At 47.0% G+C, this 13,109-nt stretch overlaps 1 long non-coding RNA gene and 3 other non-coding genes across 4 annotated transcripts in view; all 4 read right to left on the minus strand.

Annotated features, from left to right (window-relative positions):
- Positions 1–13,109, minus strand: part of Snhg14 (small nucleolar RNA host gene 14) — a 1,177,441-nt gene that overhangs the window by 408,188 nt on the left and 756,144 nt on the right. The window contains exons 83-84 of the long non-coding RNA NR_146211.1: positions 3,012–3,158; positions 480–626 (exon numbers count right to left, since the gene is read on the minus strand). This is a non-coding gene — a long non-coding RNA (small nucleolar RNA host gene 14). The remainder of the gene's footprint in view (positions 1–479; positions 627–3,011; positions 3,159–13,109) is intronic.
- Positions 131–224, minus strand: Gm22131. Its single transcript, XR_003947129.1, has one exon. It is a non-coding gene; the product is annotated as a small nucleolar RNA SNORD116 (small nucleolar RNA).
- Positions 2,662–2,755, minus strand: Gm24153. The gene has a single exon (XR_003947083.1). It is a non-coding gene; the product is annotated as a small nucleolar RNA SNORD116 (small nucleolar RNA).
- Positions 12,296–12,389, minus strand: Gm26365. The gene has a single exon (XR_003947135.1). It is a non-coding gene; the product is annotated as a small nucleolar RNA SNORD116 (small nucleolar RNA).

The raw sequence follows: 13,109 nt of genomic DNA on the forward strand, positions 1-13,109 counted from the left end.
TTTTGGCAGAGTAGGCCAAGCACACACCTGTCTTTGGAGAGTCTGGCTAGAGCCCGAAGAAGTCAAGAACAATGGAGTTGTTGGGCAGCCTGTGCCTGACGCCCATAGCACCTGGGAGACCCAAGATGCTGGACCTCAGTTCCGATGACAGTGGCGGTACAGAGTTTTCACTCATTTTGTTCAGCTTTTCCAAGGAATGTTTGACTGGGAATCATCATAGATCCAAGCACGTTGCAGTGCATTGCATCAAGTGGTTCCAGTACTCTGGAGTGCTCTGGCTTTGGGTAGAGCAATGGACTGCTGGACACTGACAATCCACTGCCAGGGAACAATGGGCCGAAGCTCCAAACCTGGGAGAAATATGAGGCCCCAGGCATGTTCCAGGTCCCGAAGGGCCTGTACATATCAATGGCAGCCGTTCCCTGCTCCACCAAGACCTGGGCACCTAGAATTCATGCAGCAATTCCCATGTTCCTTACCTTTTAACTCAGGTGACCTAGGGCAAGTCAGCAACACCAGAAAAGTTCGATGGAGACTCAGTTGGACGACATAAACACTCAGCCAATGCTGTGAGGCCATTTCCTCTGCATGTTTTCCATGGACCATGCTGGAAAGGGAATGCAACCCTGTGAAGACAGCACGGAAAAAATGCCCCGATTACAGTGGGACCAATGCAAAACCACATGGATTATGGGCTTACCATGTACTATGGGCTTGTCATATCTCACAGGCACCCTCAACACAACTGCTCTTACCAACCTCTTCACACTGCCCTTCCAGATCTCACTTGCTGTTACTCCCAGGCCTTGGATGTGAACATGCCATGCCCTTTGCTCTCAAGTGCTTGCTGGGTCCTCAGCTCACTCTAAGGACTTAAGGATGATATGTGAGCTGCAATACAGGTACTCAACACTTTCTCTTAGGTCCATGCCATCAACTTCCTCCACCAGTGTCCTGAGCAAAGTTTTCAAAGGAATGAAGGCTCTTCTCCAAGCATCCAGTCAGAAGAAGCCTATACCAAGGGCAATCATAGGTCCCCTTGCCTATGCTGACGAAGAAGGAGGAGGCAGCTCTGAATAAGCCCTCCAGCAAAATTGGGCCTCCATGGATATCTAAGCCAACAACTTTTGAGCCTTCAATCATGGCTCCAGTCCTTCTCTGATCATTACTTCTGGGTCTTTGCATGAGGTAAAATCAAACTCCTCTGAGGGTTCAAAATTCCAGCTCATGGGAAGCAGGCTTCATTTTCACAGCTTAAAGGAACCCCCCCTCTCTCTCTTTCTCTCTGTGTTAGTGTGTGTGTGTGTGTGTGTGTGTGTGTGTGTGTGTGTGTGTGAGTGTGTGTCTTTTACCCTGAGACATTCCTTGCTGTGGCAGCCATCCCTATTTATGTCCACCTGTCCAGTGCTCATTTTGTCTGTTGTGAAGACTTCCACCTTGTCATGAGATTGCTTTTTGCCATCCATCCCTGCTTTGATCTCTTCTGGTCAAAACTTCTCAGACTATACTGTTCACCTTCTCACACTAATGAAAATCCCATTTTGCAGAACTATCACAGGCCAGGATCCAACTTGACTCAAGTTATCTTAGTGTGTCAAATGCAGTCTGCATTCAAGAACTTATTTTCTCCCTGATGATTCTAATGAGCATGGCTCTCAAGGTGGATTTGCAAAACACGATGTGCCCTGTTGAAACCTCCTTCCTATGCACACTAGCAACTTGTCTTTCCATAAGAGTTAGGCCAAAACATCGAAAAGAAAGGTCCCATGACACCTTGGTCTCTAATTTAGAGGGTCCCTCACCAAGATGGTTCTCTTAAGGCTGTGGGTGCAAGAACTGTTCCTAGACTTTCCCTTTTACCTTGCCAAGGAGGCTGACAACAATATCCAAATATACCAAGGATATCCCTTCAACAACATCCAAAGCAACAGCACCTACCAAAGGGGAGATTCCTACAAAAGTTATTTCAACAAATCTATCGAGACACAGGTCTGCAAGTCTCATGCACCCAGCTTGTCCATCAAAGTTTCACTGTCTGCAGACACAGGTAAGTGTGTAAATGTGGTGCAAACTGACCCGTGAGGTGACTGTCATCACCTTCAAGGCTTAGCTCCTTCTCTATTTCCAAGCCAATCACCCGGGAAACTTCCATGGTGCCAGGGACACAGAGCCTTCTGTTCACCACCTGAACAGACAACAGTCACACAGTCCCGTTTACATGCTACTGGGTCAAGCTACACTCTACCAGCAGCCTGCATTCTATTAACTCCATAAAGCAATGCAACAGGGTTAAAATTCATATAAGTGCTTCTGAGAAGCCTGAGTCCACTGCTTGATATTCCCATGTGAAAAGCCAAGATTTGGTGCCACTGCCACTGCAATTTTGCCTCACACTCTACTTTCCACAATGTCTGGGGCCCTCTCCTTGGACCTAGCAAGACTACCTACTGAGTATCTGCCAAGCATCTCCACTACAGCAAAGGGAGCAAGCCACCATAGCTTAAGGACCTGCTGTGTCCTATGCCATGGATTTTTGGCAGGGTAGGCCAAGCACACACCTGTCTCTGGAGAGTCTGGCTAGAGCCCGAAGAAGTCAAGAAAAATGGAGTGGTTGGGCAGCCTGTGCCTGACGCCCATAGCACCTGGGAGACCCAAGATGCTGGACCTCAGTTCCGATGAGAGTGGCGGTACAGAGTTTTCACTCATTTTGTTCAGCTTTTCCAAGGAATGTTTGACTGGGAATCATCATAGATCCAAGCACGTTGGAGTGCATTGCATCAAGTGGTTCCAGTACTCTGGAGTGTTCTGGCTTTGGGTAGAGCAATGGACTGCTGGACACTGACAATCCACTGCCAGGGAACAATGGGCCGAAGCTCCAAACATGGGAGAAACCAGAGGCCCTAGGCATGCTCCATGTCCCGAAGGGCCTGGACACATTCAATGGCAGCCGTTCCCTGCTCCACCAAGACCTGAGCACCTACAATTCATGCAGCAATTCCCATGTTCCTTACCTTTTAACTCAGGTGACCTAGGGCAAGTCAGCAACACCACAACAGTTCGATGGAGACTCGGTTGGACGACATAAACACTCAGCCAATGCTGTGGGGCCATTTCCTCTGCATGTTTTCCATGGACCATACTGGAAAGGGAATGCAACCCTGTGAAGACAGCACAGAGATCATGCCCCGATTACAGTGGGACCAATGAAAATCCGCATGGATTATGGGCTTACCATGTACTATGGGCTTGTCATATCTCACAGGCACCCTCTACACTCCTGCTCTTACCAACCCCTTCACACTGCCCTTACAGATCTCACTTGCTGTTACTCTCGGGCCTTGGATGTGAACATGCCATGCCCTTTGCTCTCAAGTGCTTGCTGGGTCCTCAGCTCACTCTAAGGACTTAAGGATGATATGTGAGCTGCAATACAGGTACTCAACACTTTCTCTTAGGTCCATGCCATCAACTTCCTCCACCAGTGTCCTGAGCAAAGTTTTCAAGGGAATGAAGGCTCTTCTCCAAGCATCCAGTCAGAAAAATCCAATAACAAGCGCAATCATAGGTCCTCTTGGCTATGCTGATGAAGAAGGAGGAGGCAGCTCTGAATAAGTCCACCAGCAAAATTGGGTCCCCAAAGATATCTAAGCCAACAACTTTTGAGCCTTCAATCATGGCTCCAGTCCTTCTCTGATAATTAATTCTGGGTCTTTGCATGAGGTAAAATCAAACTCCTCTGAGAGTTCAGGATTCCAGCTCATGGGAAGCAGGCTTCATTTTCACAGTTGAAAGGAAACCCCCTCTCGGTCCCTCTCTCTGTGTTAGTGTGTGCGTGTGTGTGTGTGTGCGCGCGTGTGTGTGTGTGTGTGTGTGTGTGTGTGTGTGTGTGGCTTTTACACTGAGACATTCCTTGCTGTGCTAGCCAGTCCCTATTTCTGTCCACCTGTCCAGTGCTCATTTTGTCTGTTGTGAAGACTTTCACCTCTCTCATGAGATTGCTTTTGGCCATCCACCCCTGCTTTGATCTCTTCTTGTGAAAACTTCTCAGACTGTACTGCTCAGCTTCTCACACTAATGAAAATCCCATTGTGCAGAACTATCACAGGCCAGGATCCAACTTGACTCAAGTTATCTTAGAGTGTCAAATGCAGTCTGCATCCAAGAACTTATTTTCTCCCTGATGATTCCCATGAGCATGGCTCTCAAGGTGGATTTGCAAAACACGATGTGCCCTGTTGAAACCTCCTTCCTATGCACACTAGCAACTTGTCTTTCCAGAGGAGTAAGGCCAAAACATCGAAAAGAAAGGTCCCATGACACCTTGGTCTCTAATTTAGAGTGTCCCTCACCAAGATGGTTCTCCTTAGGCTGTGTGTGCAAGAACTGTTCCTAGACTTTCCCTTTGACCTTGACAAGGAGGCTGACAACAATATCCAAATATACCCAGGATATCCCTTCAACAACATCCAAAGCAACAGCACCTACCAAAGTGGAGATTCCTACAAAAGTTATTTCAACAAATCTATCGAGACACAGGTCTGCAAGTCTCATGCTTCCAGCGAGTCCATCAAAGTTTCATCAATCTACAGACACAGGTAAGTGTGTAAATGTGGTGCAAACTGACCCGTGAGGTGCCTGCCATCACCTCCAAGGCTTAGCTCCTTCTTATTTCCAAGCCAATCACCCGGGAAACTTCCAAGCTGCCAGGGACACAGAGCCTTCTGTTCACCACCTGAACAGACAACAGTCACACAGTCCCGTTTACATGCTACTGGGTCAAGCTACACTCTACCAGCAGCGTGCATTCTATTGACTACATAAAGCAATGCAACAGGGTTAAAATTCATATAAGTGCTTCTGAGAAGCCTGAGTCCACTGCTTGATATTCCCATGTGAAAAGCCAAGATTTGGTGCCACTGCCACCGCTACTTTTGCCTCACAGTCTAATTTTCACAATGGCTGGGGCCCTCTCCTTGGACCTAGCAAGACTACCTACTGAGAATCTGCCAAGCATCTCCACTACAGCAAAGGGAGCAAGCCACCAGAGCTTAAGGACCTGCTGTGTCCTACGCCATGGATTTTTGGCAGAGTAGGCCAAGCACACACCTGTCTTTGGAGAGTCTGGCTAGAGCCCGAAGAAGTCAAGAACAATGGAGTTGTTGGGCTGTTATTAGACGCGTTCTCACGACCGGCCAGGAAGAACACCACAGACCAGAATCTTCTGCGGCAAAGCTTTATTGCTTACATCTTCAGGAGCCAGAGTGCAAGAAGCAAGAGCGTAAGAAGCAAGAGAGAGAGAAAACGAAACCCCGTCCCTTTTTTAGGAGAATTATCCTTCGCCTCGGACGTGTCACTCCCTGATTGGCTGCAGCCCATCGGCCGAGTTGACGTCACGGGGAAGGCAGAGCACATGGAGTGAAGAACCACCCTCGGCACATGCGCAGATTATTTGTTTACCACTTAGAACACAGCTGTCAGCGCCATCTTGTAACGGCGAATGTGGGCGTGGCTCCCAACATCTCCCCCTTTCCTTTTAATAAGAGCAAATAGGCCACCCATATTAATGAGAGTGGAGATAGAGGTCAAATCCCCAGTGTGTAGGTAAAGGAGCCATGTACAGGATTAGCTCTTAGGCTCACAGGCTTTTACCCAGAGCAACCCTGACCTGCTCCCGTGTCGTTTTGCCTGGGGGAAGGGAACTAGGACACTGAACCTTCATGAAAGATGACATGTCTCCCTAGAATAGGCTCATATATGCCGCAGAGCCTTTCCATTGCAGTGCTTAGCCGTGCAACTCTCTCGGGCTGCTGAAGCACACTCACTCTATCCCGTGCAATGAGACTAGCCTCGTGGGATATAAGAGCTGAGTGGCCAGCGACCTATTGCCTAAGCATAGATAACCATATATCAGGGGGAGCACCATGTTCTAGAGCTGCAAGCGCCTGGGCAATAACCACCTTGTCTCTCCTAGTTTGGGCCTTAAGCTTACAGACCAATCAAAGAAGCAACACTAATCCACAGCAAAGTGTATCTCCAAATAATATTAATCCCACCCAATTTTTTAAAGAAAGAAAATGCTGAGGAGATCCAATTGGGTAATCCTTTGGTCAGGGACAGGTCCAAGCGCGTGGAGTTGACCTGAAGTCTCAATTCCCGAAGGATCTGTTCAAATTCAGCCATCCAATTCTGTAACATATACTGAAAAAGACTTTTTGACAAATTAGCTGCCCTAGTAAATTTAACATACTGAATGGAAATAACACACAATCCCGGAAACTTTTGTTCACATCCCTGCTGAGTTATTTGTCATAATACATCTAGTTGTATCTGGACAAGATCTATGAGTTGATTAACCAGCATGAGACCTCTCTGTATCTTGACATTAGCTGAGGCCTGTTTATCTATGACTGTAGTCACTGAGGCTGACAAAGTGTTAATGGTGTCAGTCGTCTGGACCTGTCCAGACAGAGCCAAGGCTGTCTGAATCAAGGCCAAACCCAGTTCCCAGTTAGTGGTAAAAAAGCAGGAGAATACTTGAGCATTATACATCACCGTCATTGGGAGTGGAAATGTCGACATTATCCCCCAACGCTGCTCTCTCTTTATTATTGACGCCCTGGACATCACCAAGACGAGGGACATTAGTATTCCCTTGGTCAGTCTGGATTTTTCGGGTGAGTCTTTCTGGTAACCAAAATGGGTTGTCTTCATTCTGTGGGAAAACACAGATAGCTCCCCTGGATCTTATCAAAATAGGATCCGGGCCATACCATTTATTATCAAGGACATTTTTCCATTTAACCATCTCATTGGGCCTATCTGGCTCTGTACAATGACGTTCAGCCGCAGTATGGCCATGAACATCAATATTTAAAAAATTGAGTGTAAAGAGTGCCATAGACACAGACACTCTTGGTGCTCGGGGTACAGTCTCCTCAAAAGTTCCCCTCTTCTGTTTTATAAGATAGGCTTTGAGGGTGCGATGCGCACGCTCAACAATACCCTGTCCTTGAGGGTTGTATGGAAGTCCAGTCAGGTGGGTCACGTCCATCTGACGGCAGAACTGTTGGAATTTTTGAGACGTATAAGCTGGTCCATTATCAGTCTTAAGGAGTCTGGGTTTCCCCCAAGCACTCCATGCCTCAAGGCAATGTTGAATCACATGTGAGGCTTTTTCTCCGGTTAACGGAGAAGCAAACATGATGCCAGAACATGTGTCAATGGACACATGGAGATATTGAAGTTTTCCAAAGGAAGAAACATGTGTAACATCCATTTGCCAGACCTGTAGAGGTCGAATACCGCGTGGGTTAATTCCCACATGAGGAACTGGCAAGAACTCACAGCAGCTTTGACATTGAGTAACAATGTCACGGGCTTCTTTTCTTGTCAAGGAGAAACGACTGCGTAATGTTTCAGCCGTCACATGAAAATTGTTATGAAAATTTCTTGCAGCCTCTACCGGGGATGATAGGGCAGCAGCCACCACTTTAGTGGCCTTATCTGCCAAATCATTTCCCAGAGCCATGGGGCCAGGTAGGCCTGAATGGGCTCTAACATGAGTAATATAAACAGGAGATCTTCTAGATAACAAAACTAATTGTATCTGCTGAAAAATATTGGCAACTCTACTGGAAGGCTTAATCACTCCAGCCACTTCTAAAAGATTTACTGCATTAACCACATAACAGGAATCTGACACAATATTAAGGGGTTCTAAAAAGGTTTTTAAAACTTCTAAAACCACTAAACATTCTACCACTTGAGGTGAATTTTCATTATATTGTTTGGATACCACTTTACCATTAGCCACATAGGCACCTATGCCAGTTTTTGATCCATCAGTATATACCACAATCCCATTTTTAAGTGGGTTTCTTACTGTTATTTGTGGAAACACAACAGATTGATTTTGGGCAAACTGTAAGATTGGATGTTTTGGATAATGGTTATCTATTTTTCCTGAAAAGGAGGTAACTAAAACTGCCCAATCATTAGATGTGGCTGCCAAGGTTTGAACCTGTGCAGCGGTATAAGGTACAATTAAAAGATATGGACTTTGCCCAAAGTGGGTGATTGCTGCTTTTAGACCTTTAAGGGCAAGCTGTGCAATTGCATCAGGATACCAATCTATTATTTTAGCTGGGGATACGTTTGGATGGATCCACAACAATGGCCCATTCTGCCACAAAACTGCAGTTGGCAATTGTGCTGTCTTAAAGACACACAAACTGAAAGGTTGCGAATCCTCAATACGTTGTAATTGTGCATTCTGTAAGGCTTTTTCCACCTTTTGTAAGGCCTGGTTAGCAGCTAGAGTAAGAGTCCTAGGGGAGGAGATATGAGGATCTCCTTCTAAAATACTAAACAAAGGCCTTAACTCAGCGGAAGGAATCTTTAAAAAAGGTCTAAGCCAATTAATATCTCCCAACAGCTTTTGAAAATCATTTAAGGTATGGAGGTGATCTCTTCTTATCTCTACCTTTTGGGGCACAATCTTATCTGGGGACACCACAGAGCCCAAGAATTGTCCTGTATCAGAAATTTGGACCTTTTCTGTGGCTATCTGTAAACCCCACTGACTTAAAGTTTTAAGTAGAAAAGGATATGCCTTTTGTAGCATGGTAAGGTCTTTATGGCACAGGAGGATGTCATCCATGTAAAGGAGCAAAATTAAAGAGGGGAATTGTTCCCTCACTGGCAAAAGAGCTTCTTGCACATAAAGTTGGCACATTGTAGGACTATTGGACATTCCCTGTGGTAAGACCTTCCATTGATACCTCTTATCAGGTTCCATGTGATTAATAGAGGGGATGGTAAAGGCAAATCTGGGCCTATCTCTTGGACACAAAGGTATAGAAAAGAAACAATCTTTAATATCTATAATAATTAAATTCCAGCCACGTGGTAAGGCGGAAAGTACAGGGAGACCCCTCTGTACTGGGCCAAATAAGTTCATTTGCTCATTAATGGCTCTGAGGTCATGGAGCAGTCTCCACTTTCCTGACTTTTTCTTAATTACAAAAATTGGAGTATTCCAAGGTGAGGTAGATGGCTCAATATGGCCTAGTTTTAATTGTTCCTCTACCAGTTGAATCACAGCTTCTAGTTTTTCAGAGGATAGGTGCCATTGAGGAACCCACACTGGGTCCCCTGTTTTCCATGGTATGGGTCGTGCTGCCCCAATGGCCGCTAAGGAAAACCCAGACCCTGTCTGTCTTGGTTTCCATTAGGTGAGATGGGCTCTATCCTTCCCTGTTCTTGATGTCCTAACCCTTTTCCTTCTTTATAACCCATCTTTGCCATGATATTTTTTGCTTTAGTTGAATACCCTCCTGATGGGGCGTTTTCATTGGACAAAATAAGGCCCAAATGCTGCATAATATCCCTTCCCCAGAGGTTAACCGGGAGTGGGAGCACATAAGGTATGAATTTCCCTTGCTGTCCTTCAGAGGATTCCCACGTCAAGGCAACGGAGCTTATAGTGGGACATGATTGATATCCTAGGCCCTGTAATGAATGAGATGACTCTGTGGTGGGCCATGCTTTGGGCCACCAATGTGTAGAAATTATACTTTTATCTGCTCCGGTATCAAGGATGCCTTCAAACTCTTTTCCGTTGATCTTAAGGCGGAGCTTAGGTCTATCATTTAAAGATACAACCAAATAGGCAGAATCATTTCCTGAGGAGCCCATTTTCTTTATCTCAGGTCCTGCAGATTTTTCCCTGGTATTATCAGGGAGGAGCAGCAGCTGAGCTATCCTATCTCCTTTACTAATAGAAAAAACGCCTTTAGGGCTTGAGCACAGGACCTGTATTTCAGGGGAATGTTGACAATCCATAACTCCAGGGTGGACTACTAAGCCCTGTAAGGTGAGTGAACCCCGGCCGAGAATAAGGCCCATGGTTCCCGGGGGCAAGGATGGTATAGGCTCCACTGGCACCGGCTGAATACTCATTTGAGGCATTAATAGGAAGTCGGAGGCGGCACGCAGGTCCACCCTTGTGGGTCTTCCTGGGTCGCCTCTCTGACTGCTTCCTGGGTCCTGACAAACCGGTTCCCATATCTTTGAGGGCCCTGGGACCGAGGGCCCGATGACCCGTTTTTTGGCACATAAGCTGATTGACTATCAGGTGGGGGAAGAATTCTGCCCTTTATATCCCTCACAGAGCGACACTGGTCAGCTCTATGATAACCCTTGCCACACTTAGAGCAAAGAGTGAGAGTCCCTCCCTGTTTATCTGGAGCTCTGCAATCTTTCTTAAAATGCCCAGGCTTTCCGCAGTTAAAACATGTCCTCTGATCATTTCTGCTCATGGAGCGGTTTTGGGATTGAAGGATGGCAGCCGCTAAACCTGCATTGCTGAGAGGTCCCCCAAGCTCTCGACAGACCCTGAGCCAGTCTTGTAAGCCTTTGTTCTTTCTTGGGGCTATGGCCGCTCGGCACTCCTTTGTGGCTTGCTCATAGATTAGCTGTTCTATCAGAGGCGCAGCTTGCTCTGACTCTCCAAAAATACGCTCTGCTGCCTCTGTCATTCTGGCCACAAAATCTGAGAAGGATTCCTGAGGTCCCTGGATTATCTTTGTTAACTGACCAGTGGTTTCACCTGCTCGAGAGAGCGCCTTCCAGGCCCTAATAGCCGTGGAAGAAATCTGGGCATAAGCTCCCCAATGGTAGTTTGTCTGATCAGCAGAATAAGCTCCCTGACCCGTTAACAAGTCAAAAGTCCAATCTCTCTGCTCTGGAGTCAAAGCAGCTGCGTTTGCTCGGGCCTGCGCTTGTGCAGTTTCATGCCAAAGAGCTCTCCATTCCATATATTTGCCCATACTAGGGAGAGCGGCTTTTACAACCGTTTGCCAGTCGGCAGGAGTTAGTGCCATGCCGGCGAGCCTGTCTAACTGCACCAAGGTAAAATTAGCATTGGTTCCATATTTACGGACCGACTCGGCAATTTCTTTAATTTGTAAGTATTCTACCGGAGCGTGGACACGCCCACCCTCGGCTCCTTCAAAGACCGGAAATGCCTGTTGTATTTTCCTTTGTTCCTCTCTGGGAATGAATGAGTCTGCGCACTGCCTCTCTGCGCACTGCCTCTCTGCGCATTGCTGACGCACTACGCAGGGCGGGGACTCCGCATAGGGCGGACCTTGAAGCCGACTGCCCTGAGGCCAATCAGCAAACTGGCCTTCGCCAGCCGCTTTTGGCTTTTTTCTTGACCAATTAGCTGGCTGGTAATGGGCTGCTTCTTCCTCCCAGTCTGTTTCCTCAGAGGAGAATTCTTCATCTGCTTCAGAACTACTAAGAGCTGGCTTCCTGAGCTCATCTAGTGACGAGTATCTCCTAGAGACCTCCGCTAATTGATCTTTCTTCTTTTCCCTTTTTCCTCTTTTTCTTCTAATCTCTCTCCAGGTATTCCTACCTAACCTTAACTTTTCCTCGGGTTCAAGACCCTTGGAAAGGCCTGTATACTTATTTTGTGTACCATATTTTCTCTTTGCTCCTACTCTCTCTCCCCGCTTTACTTCTGATAGCTTGTCCTGAATTTCATCTAGAATCCGCCCTATCTTAACCACTTGATAACATGTGAAAAGGAACAAAAGGGCTCCTAACATTAGAAAAAATTCAAGGCCAAACATATTCCACTTTACTTCTGATAGACTGTCTTGAATTTCCTTAGAAAGTTCAAGATCAGACTTACCTCGTAAAGCTGTACTCACTGGTACTCTCGTTCCCCAGCTGAAAAGTTCTGAATTCATACAGTTGAATCCTTCTTAACAGTCTGTTTTACGGGAACCTTTATTACCGCGACCCGCAGTTCTGGTTCTGGAATGAGGGATCTTCCTTGCGCCAGTCCCGAGTTTTTTTCTCGTCCCGGAATTCGGCACCAATTGTTATTAGACGCGTTCTCACAACCGGCCAGGAAGAACACCACAGACCAGAATCTTCTGCGGCAAAGCTTTATTGCTTACATCTTCAGGAGCCAGAGTGCAAGAAGCAAGAGCGTAAGAAGCAAGAGAGAGAGAAAACGAAACCCCGTCCCTTTTTTAGGAGAATTATCCTTCGCCTCGGACGTGTCACTCCCTGATTGGCTGCAGCCCATCGGCCGAGTTGACGTCACGGGGAAGGCAGAGCACATGGAGTGAAGAACCACCCTCGGCACATGCGCAGATTATTTGTTTACCACTTAGAACACAGCTGTCAGCGCCATCTTGTAACGGCGAATGTGGGCGCGGCTCCCAACATTGGGCAGCCTGTGCCTGACGCCCATAGCACCTGGGAGACCCAAGATGCTGGACCTCAGTTCCAATGACAGTGGCGGTACAGAGTTTTCACTCATTTTGTTCAGCTTTTCCAAGGAATGTTTGACTGGGAATCATCATAGATCCAAGCACGTTGCAGTGCATTGCATCAAGTGGTTCCAGTACTCTGGAGTGCTCTGGCTTTGGGTAGAGCAATGGACTGCTGGACACTGACAATCCACTGCCAGGGAACAATGGGCCGAAGCTCCAAACCTGGGAGAAATATGAGGCCCCAGGCATGTTCCAGGTCCCGAAGGGCCTGTACATATCAATGGCAGCCGTTCCCTGCTCCACCAAGACCTGGGCACCTAGAATTCATGCAGCAATTCCCATGTTCCTTACCTTTTAACTCAGGTGACCTAGGGCAAGTCAGCAACACCAGAAAAGTTCGATGGAGACTCGGTTGGACGACATAAACACTCAGCCAATGCTGTGAGGCCATTTCCTCTGCATGTTTTCCATGGACCATGCTGGAAAGGGAATGCAACCCTGTGAAGACAGCACGGAAAAAATGCCCCGATTACAGTGGGACCAATGCAAAACCACATGGATTATGGGCTTACCATGTACTATGGGCTTGTCATATCTCACAGGCACCCTCAACACAACTGCTCTTACCAACCTCTTCACACTGCCCTTCCAGATCTCACTTGCTGTTACTCCCAGGCCTTGGATGTGAACATGCCATGCCCTTTGCTCTCAAGTGCTTGCTGGGTCCTCAGCTCACTCTAAGGACTTAAGGATGATATGTGAGCTGCAATACAGGTACTCAACACTTTCTCTTAGGTCCATGCCATCAACTTCCTC

This window comes from Mus musculus, chromosome 7 (assembly GCF_000001635.26).
Source record: "Mus musculus strain C57BL/6J chromosome 7, GRCm38.p6 C57BL/6J".
Lineage (NCBI taxonomy): Eukaryota > Metazoa > Chordata > Mammalia > Rodentia > Muridae > Mus > Mus musculus.